The 16,478-nt window shown below is 36.9% G+C and overlaps 1 protein-coding gene across 1 annotated transcript in view; it reads left to right on the top strand.

The window, feature by feature from the left end:
• TJP1 (tight junction protein 1) overlaps positions 1 to 16,478 on the top strand; it is a 107,533-nt gene that overhangs the window by 9,092 nt on the left and 81,963 nt on the right. The window lies entirely within an intron of this gene.

Genomic DNA, 16,478 nt, shown 5'->3' with positions numbered 1-16,478 from the left:
TTTGTTTGTTTGTTTAAGTTTATTCATTTGTTTTGAGAAAGCATGCGAGTGGGGTAGGAGCAGAGAGAGAGGGGGGAGGAAGAGAATCCCAAGCAGACTCTGCACCATCAGCACAGAGCACTGTGCAGGGCTCGAACTCACTATGAGATCATGACCTGTGCCAGGATCAAGAGTCAGATGCTTAACTGACTCATGAACAGCAGTTTTTAATTTGAATGTGGTTTGAGGGTAGTGGCCCAGGGCAAGGCCAGCAAAGAAAGAAATTTCAAGAGAGAGACCTGCCAGCATGCCAGATCCTGCCGAGTGGTCAAGTGAAATAAGGACTGGAAAGGTTAATTGAATAACCGTAAGTTTTTGTAGCTTTACTATATGAGTTTAGGCTCTGGAATCTGAATCTTGAGTCTACTACTTAATAGCTGTTTTCTCATCGTGAATTGCAGTAATGATGACAGTACCCATCTCAGAGTGGTTGTGCACTCAGCACAGTACCCAGCACTGTTCTGTTCTGTTAAGCTATGCCTTTTAAAAACATTTTAAGTGAAATCCATCTTAATATCAGAGAAGAGGCATGTATTTATGTATATATTTCTTTGATATTGGACAGAGGCTGGCCTGTAGATAAGGAGTCTCAGCCCAGCAAGATGCGCTGTGGAACAGAAGTCCTTGGGCTCTGAGACACTTTTGAAAAAATTATTACAATAGCATTAAGTAAGACATGCAGTCTTTATTCTGATGGATTAGAGAATAGAAATTAAAGACTATTCCAGATCCAGTGCACAGTTGGAATATCTACCTGATCTGAATGGTTGATTAGCAAATTCTGTTTAGTTTTTAACTCTTGAGCACTTTGTAGTTTTCCACTTGTTCTATCTGTACCTTCTATCATCTCCTATGTCTCCCCTCCCCCTGTGCACATATACATATATGTGCATACATCATAGTTGCTCTGGATTCCTGTAATAGCTGCCTAAGTATAATATACCCCTTCTTTCTCCTTACTCTTTTTCTAAATTGATTCTCAAAATCCAAGTTGTATTAGTTTCCCACCCCAACACACACACTCTTCCTAAAACTCCTAGGCTTCTTACTGCCATTAGAAGTAGAAGACCAAAGTCCATACTGTATGGTCAATAAACTTCTGGATTATTTGACCCCTGCCTATCCCTCTAGACTCATCTTCCATCTTGTTCCTTCTTGCTGTGTTCTCCAACTATGCTGTCCTCTTTTTGGTTCCTAGTAGAAGTTGCACTTTCTGCCAAGTTTCTGAGCTCCTCTCAGTGGCACTGTTTTCCTTTTTAGTACTTATTTAAGCCTATGATTATGTATTCAGTTGTGAATTTTTTTCCCCCACTGGACTGTAAGCTCCATGAGAACAAAGGTCAATACTGATTGATTATTCACAGAACTTAACACAGTCTCTAGCATAATAAACTCTCAAATATTATTTGAATGAATGAAAGAAGGAAGTACTTTTTTTCTACCCGGAAAGCTTCCCTACCTTCATCCCTCATTCCTCTAGCATCTGTCCCAGTTCTGTTCCTCAAGAACTATGTCCTGAGCCCAGAAATTAGGTCAGAATTCTCTTTTAAGCTCTCAGTACTTTCTCTTTGTTACACTACAATAACTTATATTATCTGTCTGCTGGTTATTTGATTAATATCTGATGTCCTTCCTAGAATTAGAATGGCCTTTTTAATACTCTGTTATTGACTCACTGGTAAGTCAACCTAGAAACTCCTAGAAGGTACTAGCACATCTCCAGATCTAGTTGCATTTTTCTAGGGAGGGAGCTCCTAGAGTAGTCAGTCCATGGAAAATTTACTTACCTCCCTGGCGTCTTGGTAGCAGTATTCTTGGTGTAGGTTGTTCCTAGATCAGTAATTAATTTTTGGTCCCCTCATTAAGGAGTGCACTTGTTGTGATGAGCACTGGCTATTGTATGGAAGTGTTAAATCACTATGTTGTTCAACTGAAAATAATATTACACTGTATGTTAACTGGAATGTAAATAAAAACTTAAAAAAACCAAAACAAAAGACATACAGCTGGCCAACAGACACATGAAAAGATGCTCAACATCACTGATCATCAGAAATGCAAATGAAAACTACAATGGGATAATGCCTCATACCTGTCAGAATGGCTAAACTCCACAACACAAGAAACAACAGGTGTTGGGGAGGATGTGAAGAAAGGAGAAAGAACCCTTTTGTACAGTTGGTGGGAACACAAATTGGTACAACCAGTTTGGAAAACAGTATTGGAGGCTCCTCAGAAAGTGGAAAATAGAACTACCCTCCAATCCAGCAGTTGCACTACTAAGTATTTATATACCTAGAGAATACAAAAATACTAATTCAAAGGGATACCTGCACCCTGATGTTTATGGCAGCATTATCTATCATAGCCAAATTATGGAAACAGCCCATATATATCCAGTGGAATATTACTCAGCCATAAAAAGAATGAAATCTTACCATTTGCGATGACATGGATGGGACTAAGTGAAATAAACCAGAGAAAGACAGACACATGATTTCACTCATGTGAAGTTTAAGAAACAAAACAAACGAGCAAAGGAAAAAATGACCAAGAAATGGACTCTTAACCATAGAGAATTGATAGTTACCAGAGGGGAGGTAGATGGGGGGATGGGTGAAGTAGGTGGTGGGGATTAGGAAGGGGCCCTTTGTTGTGATGAGCACCAGGTGTTGCATGGAATTGTTGAACCACTGTATTGGACACCGGAAACTATACGCTATAGTTTACACTATATGTTAGCTGGAATTTAACTAAAAACTTAAAAAAAATTCTAGTCCCTTGAAGTTATCTTCTTTTTTTAAAGTGGAAAAATTTCAAAACCATTCAGAAGTAGATGAAGATTATAAAGAATCCCCACATCACCATCACCAGGTAGTTATCAAATTATGGCCAGTGTTGGTTCATTTATCCTTCCAATGCATTGTATCCTCACTCCCCCATTATTTTGAAGCAAATACCAGACTTGTCTTTTCATCATTATTGAGTATATATTTCTAAAAGATAAGAATTCTTTAAAAAAGAACTAGATGACCATTGTCACACTTTAAAAATAAATTCTAAATCCAAAATCCAGTGTTTAGTCAATGTAAAGTTTCCAATTGTTAAAAATACGAACTTTCCTTTTTAAATATATTTTTAAAAAATCAGGATCCAAACAAGGTCCTCCTGTTGTGGTTGTTTGGTATATCTACTGATAATCTTAGACTGTAAGGTCCCCCCATGTCTCTTGGTCTTTATCCTCCCTGTCCTTCTTGTGGTTTTATTGGTGAGGAACAGTTTTGTTTGTCCTCTTAGAATTTCTTAATCTGGATTTTGATGCTTGCTTCCCCACAGTGGTTACAATGTTTCTCTGCCCTCTATTTATTAATTGGTGATATAGCTAGAGCAGTTCTAATAGAAATATGTGAGCCACACATGTAAAATAAAATTTTTATTAGCCACATCAAGAAGTTAAACAGGTGAAGTGAAGTTAAGGGGTGTCTGGGTGGCTCAGTCTGTTGAGCATCTGACTCTTGATTTCAGCTCGGGTCATGATCTCACAGTTTGTGAGATCAAGCCCCACATCAGGCTCTGTGCTTACAGTGGGAAGCCTGCTTGGGATTCCCTCTCTCTCTCCTCTCCCCCGCTGCCCTTTACCCCACTCACACACGTGTGTGTGCATGCTCTTTCTCTTTCTCAAAATAAATAAATAGATAAAAACTTAAAAAAAAACAGATGAAGTTAATTTAACGTTTTATTTCATGCATATACCAAAAATATTATCATTTTAACTATGATAGTACCTTCAGTTTCTCTTTCCTTGTCTTTCACAACCTTGACACTTTCAGTGAACACTGGTCATTTATTTTTTAGAATGTTTCAATTTGGGTTTATGCGATGATGTCTCATGATTTGATTGAGGTTGTGCGGTTTTGACAAGACTACCACAGACATAATGGCTTGTCTTTCTCAGTGGAGAAAGTGTCAGGAGAAAGTATGTCTGGTCTACTTCTTTTATTCTCTCTTCATTTATTAATTGGAATTCCTTTGTAAAGAAGAGTTGCCCCTGCATTTATTTGTTTGATTATTTATCAGTATGCATTCACAGATAATTTATTCCATGGGTTACAATGTATTATTATTACTTATTTTGTTGCTCGTATTGTTAACAGCTTTGGCCATTGGAAGTCCTGTTTTGAGCACTTTTTATTTATTTTTTTTTTTAATTTTTTCTAACGTTTTATTTATTTTTGAGACAGGGAGAGACAGAGCATGAACAGGAGAGGGTCAGAGAGAGGGAGACACAGAATCTGAAACAGGCTCCAGGCTCTGAGCTGTCAGCCCAGAGCCCGACGCAGGGCTCGAACTCACGGACCGCGAGATCACGACCTGAGCCGAAGTCGGCCGCTTAACCGACTGAGCCACCCAGGCGCCCCACTTCTTATTTTTTTGGTACATGATTTATGTTGTATTTTCCCTACCCTAACCCTGGCTTCTCTCACTTATACAAGAAGACCTGATTCTTTTATTGGAGAATGGAATTTAGATACCTGGATCTGTATGTCCAGTTGGTACGGCAGTGGTTGTTCCTTTCAGCAGTCACAACTAGACAGACACATAGGTTAGTTTTTTCCCCATCCTTTTCAGCTGTGGTATTCATTTGAAATGGGTTTATTTATTTTTTGAGTTTATTTATTTTATTTAGAGCAAGTGAGGGGTGGGGGAGAGAGAGAGAGAGAGAAAGAAAGAGAAAGAGAGAATCCCAAGTAGGCTCCGTGCTCTCAGCGCAGAGTCTGATGCAAGGCTCGATCCCACAAACCATGAGATCACGACCTGAGCCAAAACCAAGAGTCAGACCCTCAACCGACTGAGCCACCCAGGCACCACATGGAATAGGTTTATTTGTTAACTCTGTGTATTCTATTTTGGGTCCCACCTCCATGACCATCCTTGTTGATTTTAATTATTTATTATTTTGGGGTATGTGAAACATTACTGTAGTTCAAAGCTGTACAAAAATATATGCTCAGGAGTGTTAATTCTTCCTCATTCCTACAACCCCAAACCCATTTTCTTTTCCTTCCCACCCCTTTCCCACTTAACCTTGTAAGGTAGTTCCTTTAGTTTCTGGTTTATCATTTCTATATTTCTTTTTCACAGAGGAGCAAGTACATGTGCATAATCTTACATTACCTTCTTTCTTACACGAAGGGTAGCATACTATAGATATTCTTGTACTTTGTTCACTTAAAGGTATGCCCTTGAAGTTGGTCCATATCAGTTCATAGAGATCACCATTTCTTATAGCTGCCAATACTCCCATTGTATGGATGTACCATAATTTTTTCATTTACTAGCCCATATATAGTCATTTAGGTGTTGCTGATACGTATTTGCAACAACAAACGTTGCTGCAATGAATGACCTTGTACCTATGTCTATTCACATTGTTGGAGGTGTATTGTAGAAGTAGAATCTCTGGGTCAAAAAGTAAGTGTTAGTTTTGTTAGGTATTGCCAAATTCCTTCCAGAAAGGCAGTACTAATTCCCATTAGAAATGTAAGAGAAAGTCCGTATCCTCACAGTCTTGTGAACAGACTGTGTTGTCATATGTTTTATATTTTTGCCAGTTTGATAGGTGAAAAATGGTATCTTGGAGTTATTTTAATATGCATTTCTCTGTGAGTGAGTTTGAACATTTTTTCAAATATTTGAGGACCATTTTAATATTTTTGTGTGAAGTATTTTTTTTTCCTTTTTTAAAATGTTTCTTTTTTTCTGCATTTCTTTCTTTACATATTAGAGATATTGGCCCTTTGAGGTATATTTTGCAAATATTTTCTACCAGGCTGTACCTTGTCTTAAGACTGGTTATGGTGTTTTGTGTGTGTGTGTGTGTGTGTGTGTGTGTGTGTGTGTGTGTTTTGGTCATGTGAGCTTTTTTTATGTACCCAGGGTTATTTTATTTCCTGAGAACTTTTAGTTATGGTTAGGAAGCCTTTCCCTACACCAGCCTTAAAGAATTCACTTGAAGGGTGCCTGGGTGGCTTGACAGTCAGTTGAGTGTCTGACTCTTGTCATGTCATCGTCATCCAGGGTTGTGGGATCGATCCCCATGTGGAACCTGCTTGAGATCCCCCCCACCCCCACCCCACTGCCCCTCTCCCCTACTCACATTCTCTCCCTTTAAAAAAAAAAACAACAGGAATTCATTTAAGTTTTCTTCTAGTACTTTATGGTTTTATTTTTTACATTTAGATCCATAATTCTTTTTTTTTTTTTTTCAATGTTTATTTATTTTTGGGACAGAGAGAGACAGAGCATGAACGGGGGAGGGGCAGAGAGAGAGGGAGACACAGAATCGGAAACAGGCTCCAGGCTCCGAGCCATCAGCCCAGAGCCCGACGCGGGGCTCGAACTCACAGACCGCGAGATCGTGACCTGGCTGAAGTCGGACGCTTAACCGACTGCGCCACCCAGGCGCCCCTAGATCCATAATTCTTTTGGAGTTTATTCTTATGCACGATGAGATATAGATCTAATTTTATGTTTTTTCCTAAATGACTGCCCAGTTTTTCCAACACTATTAATAAGTGACATCCTTTATACCAGCGATTTGACAGGTTACCTTTCTCATATCCTAATTTGCCATTATTTACTTTGAGCTCTATTTCTGGATTTTCCATTTTATTCCACTGGTCTATATGTCTAATCATGCACCAGTACCACACTTTTAATTATAGAAGCCTTGTAGTATGTCTTAATTAATTAAGAGCTCTTTAACTGATAGGGCCAGTTACCCCCTGGGAGTTTTTCTTTTGCAGTGTTTTGGTTTTTTTGTTTGTTGTTGTTGTTGTTTTAACCTGTTATTACAGTCAAATGAAAACATATTGTATGTGTTCTTATGTCTGGCTTCTTTTGTTCAACATTGAACAACATTGTAAGATTCATCCATATTGGTTTGTATAGTTGTAGTTTATTCATTTCATGGCTATATAATATTACATTGAGTGAATGTTGTAAGCCCTTAGCAACTTCTGTTCTATTAGGCTGTCTTTATTGATAAGAATTCTTTGTGTATTCTGGATATGAACACTGTGTTGGATATATAGATATTAGCAGGTTATTTTTTATTTTTTGACAACAGATCAAGTTTATTAAACTCTTATGCGTCTGCAATTAATGTTACTTTAAAAACTCAGTTTTAGGGGCGCCTGGGTGGCGCAGTCGGTTAAGCGTCCGACTTCAGCCAGGTCACGATCTCGCGGTCTGTGAGTTCGAGCCCCGCGTCGGGCTCTGGGCTGATGGCTCGGAGCCTGGAGCCTGTTTCCGATTCTGTGTCTCCCTCTCTCTCTGCCCCTCCCCCGTTCATGCTCTGTCTCTCTCTGTCCCAAAAATAAATAAACGTTGAAAAAAAAAATTAAAAAAAAAACAAAAACTCAGTTTTACATGAAAATAAGTGATGTTGCTCTTTGTTGTGTATGGGAAAAGTCCTAAGTTTACCTAAGTGGCTTGCATTAAAACTGATGTATTTACTCCATTTCTGTTGAACTTTGATCAGTTACTGTTGCCCAGTTCAGTGGTAAGATTTTTAGCCTGGAGATGCCTGATTTTATTAGAAACAGGAGGGAGTGCCCTGATGGAGTGTGCCTAAGGAAGTCTTAGCAGTTGAAACACAGCTTGTCACCTTTTTGCCTTAGACTTTTTGTGACTCGTTTAAAGCAGTTTGAGGGTTTAAGGTGAAGGAAGAAGGCTAATTTTAAAGAAATGTGACCTGTTGAATCTGCTAATTTGGTCTGTTTTTCATTGAGTGCTTTGTTGTGTATCATGTTTTCTCATATATCTTTAGAAACCAAAAAGGTTTTTTAAAGTTTTTTTACTTTGAACTAATGTTAGAGAAAAGCTTTAAAAATATTGGTTTGCTCGGGCGCCTGGGTGGCGCAGTCGGTTAAGCGTCCAACTTCAGCCAGGTCACGATCTCGCGGTCTGTGAGTTCGAGCCCCGCGTCAGGCTCTGGGCTGATGGCTCAGAGCCTGGAGCCTGTTTCCGATTCTGTGTCTCCCTCTCTCTCTGCCCCTCCCCCGTTCATGCTCTGTCTCTCTCTGTCCCAAAAATAAATAAACGTTGAAAAAAAATTAAAAAAAAAAATATTGGTTTGCTTATAATCCCTCATCCTATATGTTTTATATAACCATAGAACAGTTATCAAGGATAAGAAATTAATATTGATAAAATAATAAAATAATATTAACCAAACTGCAAACTGTACTCAACTATTACCAGCTTTTCCTCTTTCTGTTTCAGGATTCCACATTGCATTTAGTTCTTGTTGGTGTCTTGGAATCTGCAACAGACTCTCAGTCTTCCCACTGTGTTTTATGACCTTTATATTTTTGAAGAGAATTGATTTATTATTTTGTAGAATGCCCCTCAATTTGCTTTGCCTGATATTTTCTTTTATTAAATTTATTTATGTATGTATGTATGTATGTATGTATGTATTTTAGAGCGCAGGAGCAGGGGACAGGGGCAGAGGGGCAGAGGGAGAGAGTGAATCTCTAGCAAGGCTTCATGCTCAATGCAGAGCCCAACAGGGTTCAATCCCATGACCCTGGGATCATGACCTGAGCTGAAATTAAGAGTTGGACACTCAGCCAACTGAGCTACCTAGGCACCCAATCTTTTTTTTTTTTTTTTATCTTTTTTTTTTATCTTTTTTTTTTTATCTTCTTATTTTTATTCTTCTTATTTTAAGAATGCTCCATACCCAAGGTGGGGCTTGCATTCACAACTCTGAGATCAAGAATTGCATGCTCTACCCACTGAGCCAGGCAGGCATCCCTGTCTGATATTTTCTTACCATTAGAATGAGATGATGCATTTTTGGCAAAACACTATAAAAATCTTGATGGGTCTTGGTGCATCATATCAAGTGGTTTATAATGTTGGTATGTATTATTGGTGATGTTTACCTTGATCACTAGGTTAGGGTGGTAATTCTCCACTTTGTAAAGTCACTATATATTTTTTTAATTGATAAATATTTTGGAGGAGGTAATTTGAGACTCTGCTAATCCTGCTGCTTCTCAAACTTTCACCCACTAAATTTAGCATCTATTGGTGGATCTCATCTGCAACAGTTTGTGGGGTTTGGCTGATGGTAATTTTTGTTTCCCTTTTTCCTTCCCCATTTGTTAATTGGAGTTCCGTTGTAAGGAGTGCTGTCTCTTTCTTATTTATTTATTTGATTATATTGGTATAGGCTCAAGGATATCTGTTTTCTTCTATGGGTTAAAATTGAATAGTATCATTATTTACTTGGTTGCTCAAGTTATTCCAGCTTTGGCCATTAGAAGCTCCCTCAGATTGGTTCCTGTGTTCTTTTGACAAACTTACTTTTTTTTTTTTTTTTTTTTGGCAGTCCTTTAATTTCTGGTATCACATGATATTCGAGGTTCATTTTATATTTTCACCCTGAAAGCAACCACTTCTCCAAGGATTCCTGATTTCTTTTATTAGAGAATCATATTTAGAAATTTAGATCTTCATGATGGTGGCTGTGCTCATTGCAGTGGAGGTTTTTGTTTGTTTGCTTCTAGGCTCTTTCAGCAGCTAGAGCTAGGAAATAGATATATGTATAGTAATCTGTGCATATGTACGTAACTCTTTCTGTATCTGTGTGTATAGATGTCTAAAACCAAGGGTTTGTCCTGATACTTCAGATTCCAATCTTATTTATAACCTTCCTCCTTTTCTTATTTATAACTTTTTTCTCCCAGCAGTAGAAATCCAGCTTTCATTATCTACAGTGTATTTGCTTCTTGGTTTACTTCTGATATACATACAAAATAGTTTCAAACTTATACCCATACCTCCAGGAGAAAGACTAACTAGGCTACAGAATTTCTATACAATTCTTTTTGTCTTTGGCTTTACAGCATTCAGTCAGGATACTGTTTTAAAACTACAGTTTCTTACTTGTGTTTTCTCCTTGGCTTTCTTCATGTGATCACATTATTCATTTATAATACAGTTAGATTCATACTTGTTATTATTTGTATTCCATTTTGGATAATTTCCCATATCTCCATATCTGTGTTTTAATGTGTGTGTGTTTTGTTTTGTTTTGATATGCAAGGGTGTGTGTATATATATATATGTATATATTTACATACATATAGATATATATTTATAGAAAGAATACTGTGGTTCTGAGAGTCAGAGTTACACAAAAAGATACACTTAGAAATATCACTCCATAGTCCTCCCTGCCACTTCAGTCCCTTTCCCCTTTCTACCTAAAAAGAATTCGAAGTCTTTTTATCCATCTTCAGGCCATTAGAAAATGTCTACCTAAAAATAGTTTTATTTTTGATAACTGGAAAGCACTCACAGTTTTCTAGAGTGTCTGTAACTGTCCCAGATGAGAAATTGTCATTTTTAATGTGCATATAATGGTAACTTAGTTAAGTTGATATCCTTTCACATTGATTTTAGGACAGGGCAAAGATTTATTTGTAAACTTATATTTTACAGAGACCTCCAACTTTGATCAACCAAAAAATTCCATTTATACTTTATGTCTTCTAGCTGTTAACGTTTTCTAATCATATCTATCATCATTTGTCCCCTAAGTTGCCAATCAAAGAGTGGACAAAATAAAGTATTTGAAAATTTAACTCTTGTTGAGTATTAGTTGGGTGTTAGCTACTAAATTTTCTTCCTTTCTATGGAGACTGTCATCCAACTCAACATCTATTGAGAGACTGCACTCTTACTTTGATCATTATTTGAATTCTTAAGCTTAGTGAATTCTTAACTTGTATTTGAGAAGTTTGTTGAATCCCTGAGTGTCTCCAAGACCTCTCTTCATTTGGCTTTAGATTTGTCTCTTTTACTACTTGAAGAACATTTTTTACTACTTCTTGGACATCTCTATTTTGAGAGTTCACATGACAGCCCTTCAGATTAATCCAAATGCTTATTTTCCCTATTTTTTAACACATACTCTAGTCTTTTTCTTTGTATTTCATTTGTATATCAGTGATCACAGTTGAAATTAAATACTTAATTGATAAGGCCAAAGAGGTCAGGGGTCATCTATCTGTTTTATTCGTTAAAACTTAGGTTGTATTTTTTAAGTTCCTGGCTCAGCCTGATCTCAGTAGATGATCTTGCATTTTATTTTGGGTGGAAAATAACTCAAAACAAAACAAAAACACTTTGGAGAGCAGAAGAATTCAGAATAATTCAGTGTAGCAGCTCTGTTCACAGAAGGACTCCAGAGAGAGCACCTTCCTTTACTACTTGATTTTCCTAATGGAGGACAGCAAGTTGTCAAGAGTGTTCAGCTGCCTCATTTAAGAGATTGTACTGACTAAACTAGTCTAGGTATATATTTAATATTTAAAGGTCATAGCTTCCATTTTTATATTTTGTTTTGGTGTACTCTCCGAGCAATAAATGATGTTTTATGTTAGCTCATTGGTTTTCCTCTATCCTCATTGGCTGTTCCTTTGGTCCCCGCCCCCCCCACCCCCCCAAATACTTGTAGTCCACAGGGTCATCTTAGTCCTTGCGTAATTGGATCTTTTCTCTTGGTTTCAACACTACTTTGTTGATTACTTCTAGATCCTTATCTACTGGCGATCTCAGTCTTGATCTTCAGCCCTGTATATTTACCTTCCTATTGCCTATATCTCTGCTTCAGTATTTCCACAGGCACCTTCCATTTAGGATGTCTAACACTGTATTTATAATCTTTTCTTCTTCCTGCTTTTCCACTCAGCTGTCCATCTAAAGATGCCAGTTGGCCATCTTTAGCTTCTCCCTCTTTACACCTTAACTTTCTAACTGGTCTCCTTACCTCAAATCCATCTTCCACAGCCTTCAGAATGAGTTTGGGCTATGTCATGTGATTGCCTGAAATTTCTTAGTGTTTTCCCACTGAGCTTAGAGTCCTTAGCATTATATTACAAGGTCTGTTGTAAAGGAACTTTTGCAACTTCTGTTTTTACCCTTTCCTCATCCACACATCGTACAACTCAGCCATCCCACAGCCAACTTTATGTGCAGCATTAACAACCTTGCTGATGTGATGTTTCTTCTGAAACTTGTCTCCCCAGTTTTTTTTTTTTTTTCCTGATCATTCTCCAAGGTTGAACTTGAACATTGTTTTCTCAGGGACTCCTATCTCTGATCTTCACAGCAGGCAGAATCTTCATTCTCTTCTACACCATGTATGTAGTGTTATAAACTTTCTCCTTGAGCCCTTTAGAGAGGAAGAGGGACCTATTTTTGGCCTCCACACCACTTGCATATCTGATAAATATTTGTTGAATGAATGAATGAATCAATGAATGAGTGGGTTGCTTTTAAAATTACAGCTATAGCAGTAAAATTTAACTGACTATAAATCCTGCTATGTGTCTAGATAATGTTAAGGAGTAAGATTTTTCCTTCGTTTGTAGAATAGTTGCCTTATTTATTGTTTTGAATTTGGTTTTCTCCCAGTTATAGGTTCATCTTGTTTTGTCAGTTTTTGTGTCCTCCTGTCTATTCCCCATTTAATCTGTAATCATCCCTAAAGGACAGCAAAACTGCCTAGAATGGGCATCTGAAGTTTTGGCAGGAAGCCCTTTAGAGTTGGTGATCTGAGTAGTGTCTTTGCCAGCTGGATCTTAGAACAAAGAAACCAAACAAACTCTTGGCAAATTCTGAAATGCAGCTTTTTGCTTCTTCAGAAATTGTGATTCTAGTCAGTTGATACTGACTTAGAAATGTACTCATAACTCAGAATCCAGTAGTCACAATTTGCAGTCACTCCTGATGTCTGCAGTACTCCACTAATAATTGAATTTGCGGCAAGTTTGAAATTGGAATTATAATTGGACTACAATTAGAATTATAGTCCAATAGAATTTTGGAGGTAGAAAGAACCTTTTACTTGAGATAATTTCATCCAGTTCTTTAATTTTATAGGTAAGGAAAACTGAGGTCACCTATCCAGTATGGCAGATTTGGGCTCTGATCTCAGTATTTCTCATCTAGTTCATTTTCCGTGTAACAGCATCTTTCCAGGTTACTAGGGAATAATAGTGCTGGTATTGTGCTTAAAGGAGTAACACTTTTTCTTTGGTCTCCTAAAGCCCAGGGAATGAGACTGTAGATTTCTCAGAAGATCCATGTCCAAGTTATGCAGCTTTGCACTGTTTTTAATAAGAAACGAGAAGCAACTTTACAATAAGGATGTTGAGTTTAATCATCATGTATTTGTATAGGTAATAGATGAACTTGATAAAACACTACAGAAGGGGTCATAGTGAAAACGTAAGGTACTCTTAGGTATTCTAACAAAAGAAACCTTCTGTCCCCCTTTTTCTAAAGCATCAAAATTCTGTTATTAGTGAACTTTTTTTTTCTTTTAGTAGCGCTTACAAAAATAGTGTTTAATAGGGGTGCCTGGGTGGCAGAGTGGGTTAAGCATCTGACTCTTGATTTGGGCTCAGTCATGATCCCAGAGTCCTGGGATTGAGCCCTGTGTCAGGCTTCCTGCTGAGTGTGGAGCCTGGTTAATTAAGATTTTCTCTCCCTCTCTCTCTCTGCCCCTTCCCCACTTGTGCATCTGTGTGCACGCATGCACTCTTTCTGTCTCAAAAAAAAAAAAAAAACAACAGCACGAAAGTCGTGTTTATTAGTATAAAAACTGTTTCATATCACTTTTAGCCTTCAATTTTGAGTGATTTACTGTAAGACCCCCCACGCCCACTTTATTATTATTTTTGAACATAGTAAAGTCAAAAGAATTTTGCAATGGATACTTGAATCCTGACAAATAAGAGTCTTCCATTATATTTGACTATATTTGCATTATCATAAACCCATTCATTCATCTATTCTCTTCTCTATTCATTGAGAAATCCTTGTAAGGTCTACCTGGTAATGTAAACAAACATGGATAGAATTTGGCTGCTTCTGCCACTGAAGGAAACCAAAGGCTAGAGAGTGGAGAGGAGAGGACATGCTTCGTGATTTAAACTAGGACTACATTTTGTTGTTGTTTTGTGGTTTAAGTGGTAGGATTGGCAAGGCATAATAACTCATTCATATTGTGGATTAAATTGGTTTAATGTGCTGGTCAAGAGCCTGACTAATCACCTTTTTTAAATGTCTCAATCTCTATTGCATACGTCTCCCTTGTGATAAATCAAGCTAATAAGGCTATGTTTGGCTTTAACAGAGAATGAGCAATTACTACCCTTTTTTGGGAAGACATTGAGTTAGTTGAGATGTGTACTTTTCTAATCCCTCCAAAGAAATATTCATTTTGATTGGAATGCCAGACAGTTGTTGTGGTATTTTTAGTTTTTCCCTTATCTGAACAAAATTAATCTCTCTTACTGCAGTTTTCTTCAGGCTTGTACATTAAGACCTTACCAACAGATCCCTTACCAACAGTTGAATAACTACTTTTTATAATTAACAATAAAAGAAAATAATTTCCTTAAATATTACTTGGTTTCCTAAAACAAAGTTAATAAAGATATTTGAAGTTTCCAAGGGGATTTGGTGAATGTGGTTTAAAATACACTGGCAGTTTATTCTGATTGGGAATAAAGAAAGGAAAGCAAAAAGATACAATACCTAATGAAAAATGTTCTTCCTAATCCCTTCACTTTGAACATGATCAGTGTTAACACTTTGTGTCTTTTCAGCCTCCTTTACTACTCACGTTTAAAATTAGAATAACAATATATGTTGTTTCATAACCTCCTTAACATTAACCCTTGTTAACCCTCCTTAACATTAAATGAATTCCTTGTTTGATTAATACTCTTTTGAAAAATGGAAAACTTGTGGTGATTAAAATCATATGGAGGATGATAAGCTGCTTCATACCAAAGAATATGTTATCAAGGTACTTGTCTGTTGTCAGATCACTTTCCCTTTGCACTGATATGAAAGGGATTGAAAAGGCAGTTGAAGCAATGCTGCTGGTTAAAGTGGATTGAGAATAGATGAGTTTAGAGCCATGCAAGCAGTTCTCATTTTTAATAAGTCAGCTAAGATTGGACAAACTGGCAATTATTGCAGATATTTTTATCATGTATATTTCAGTAGGACTCTCGATGTTTAGCAGAATTACTCATATCATCGTTACTTCACATTGATGGAGGAATTTTTTTAAATACATTAAATCCTGGTCAATTTTTGTGAAAAAATAAAACAGCTTTGTTTCTAGCAGAGTTTCATTAAAGGGAGGTTTTGATGCATTTGATTGGAAGATTGAAACAAAACTCTGGTAAGGTTGGTAGATCTTATCTATGGGAGTGAACAGAGAGATCCTTTCTCCCTCTTTTTTCATCTGGCAGGAAAGTTAATCTAGTTGCTTTGAATTTAGGGAAACAGGCTTTCCTTAAAGGGATTCATTTTCTAAAGTGGCATTAATCTTCGATTAAAGATGTTGTGGGAAAGGAGAAATGGGTCTATGGTACCTTGATGGGCATATTCTCACGATGCTAAATGACAGCAGTGTGATAGAAGACGGATCTCACTTGTGAAATCAGCATTTCTAACAGTGGGTAACCTGTGATGTTCTGAGAATGTCATGCTCAGCATTTTCCCCTTCTACCCAGCTTTTTGTTAATTCTGGAAAGGACTTTGTTAAAAAAAAAAAGTTTGTAAATATAATATATTTTTAGTAACCCCAGTTCTATAAAATGGTAACATTAAAAGAGACTGAATTATTTAAGCCTCTAAGAGCAATTAACCCAATTTCTAAGAATTTTTTTTTTAATTCTTTAGTGCTAATGCCTTGAATAGTAACTTATTTCCCGCTTTACTAAGAGGTTCTTGACAGGAGGTGAGCCTGAGCTACACTATGGTTTGAGTAGTACCTGGATTGAAGGTGTGTTGTTTTAATTTAATGGTGATTCTTGGGGATACTTTGTAGTTAATTTGTTTTTTTGTTTTGTGTGACCACGATACATATACTAGAAAAAACTTTTTTTTTTCTTTTTACTTAAGGGTTATAACCAGAGCTTGAAAAGATAATTCTGTAGCAAAACTGAAACTAGGTGGTGCAGTAGTGTTTAACTATGTGATATTAAAGCAACCAATGTCCAAACATATCTAATGGTCTTATCTAGTTTCTGGTAACATGTATATTTATACTTACTGAGTTAAAAAGTATTTGACTTTTCCTTCCTTTGCACAGTTACACTGCGCAATGCTTTTTAATGTTTTATGTGTCATCAGATATTTTAAAATAGTACTATTCCAACTTTTATTCTTTTCTATCTGATGTTAAGTATAAAGTTACTACAGAATTAGCTTGAATGCCAGTTTGAGCTGACATGAAATGAATGTAGAGCAGCATCTGTCCAAATTAAGTTAAAAACAAAGGAAGTTCCTGTGTGTAGTTTCCTGTCTCTTACAACAAAAACAAAAAGCAAACA

Source organism: Lynx rufus, unplaced genomic scaffold (assembly GCF_022079265.1).
Source record: "Lynx rufus isolate CCGP_SWC_20201006 ecotype Redwood Valley unplaced genomic scaffold, mLynRuf1.p SCAF_21, whole genome shotgun sequence".
In the NCBI taxonomy this organism is placed as follows: Eukaryota; Metazoa; Chordata; class Mammalia; order Carnivora; family Felidae; genus Lynx; species Lynx rufus.
The sequence above is the reverse complement of the archived record's forward strand: the minus strand, read 5'-3'. Positions and strand labels throughout refer to the sequence as shown.